This window comes from Taudactylus pleione, unplaced genomic scaffold, assembly GCF_031769625.1.
Source record: "Taudactylus pleione unplaced genomic scaffold, aTauple2 ptg000095l, whole genome shotgun sequence".
In the NCBI taxonomy this organism is placed as follows: domain Eukaryota; kingdom Metazoa; phylum Chordata; class Amphibia; order Anura; family Myobatrachidae; genus Taudactylus; species Taudactylus pleione.
This window is the reverse complement of record NW_028284497.1, coordinates 7,991,817-7,992,500: the sequence shown is the minus strand read 5'-3', so window position 1 is coordinate 7,992,500 and position 684 is coordinate 7,991,817. Positions and strand designations below refer to the sequence as shown.

General features: G+C 54.5%; 1 pseudogene; it reads left to right on the top strand.

The window, feature by feature from the left end:
- LOC148526560 (28S ribosomal RNA) overlaps positions 1 to 204 on the top strand; it is a 2,174-nt pseudogene extending 1,970 nt beyond the window's left edge.
- The last annotated feature ends 480 nt before the right edge of the window (positions 205 to 684 follow it).

Sequence of the window (684 nt, the reverse complement as noted above, 5' to 3'; positions counted from 1 at the left end):
AGAGTTCTCTTTTCTTTGTGAAGGGCAGGGCACCCTGGAATGGGTTCGCCCCAAGAGAGGGGCCCGGGCCTTGGAAAGTGTCGCATTTCCGGCGGCGTCCGGTAAGTTCTCGCTGGCCCTTGAAAATCCAGGGAAAGGGTGTAAATCTCGCGCCGGGCCGTACCCATATCCACAGCAGGTCTCCAAGGTGAACAGCCTCTGGCATGTTAGGACAATGTAGGTAAGGGAAGTCGGCAAGTCAGATCCGTAACTTCGGGATAAGGATTGGCTCTAAGGGCTGGGTCGGTCGGGCTGGGGCGCGAAGCGGGGCTGGGCACGCGCTGCGGGTCTTGTTGCAAGCCCGATGGTCATGATGGTCTTGACCATCGCGACCATCATCATGGACGCTCGCATAAACTGTGGGTGGTAACCCACAGCTATGCGAGCGTCCAAGAGGCCGCTACAAAAAAAGAAAAAAAATGCCCTGATTCAGAGCGGGCGCTCGTTCAGAGCATCCGGCTCTGAATCAGGCCCTAAGTCCTGTAATGGCAAGGCCAAAATAGAAAAACCTGGGATCCACATTCTACAGTATCCATACATTCCCAAGAAGGTACGAATCTGCTGTTGGTTCTGCGGCAGTGTCATGTTCTGTATGGCCTGGATTCTGTCATTAGTTAGATGTCGTAACCCCTGGGTTAGGCAGTG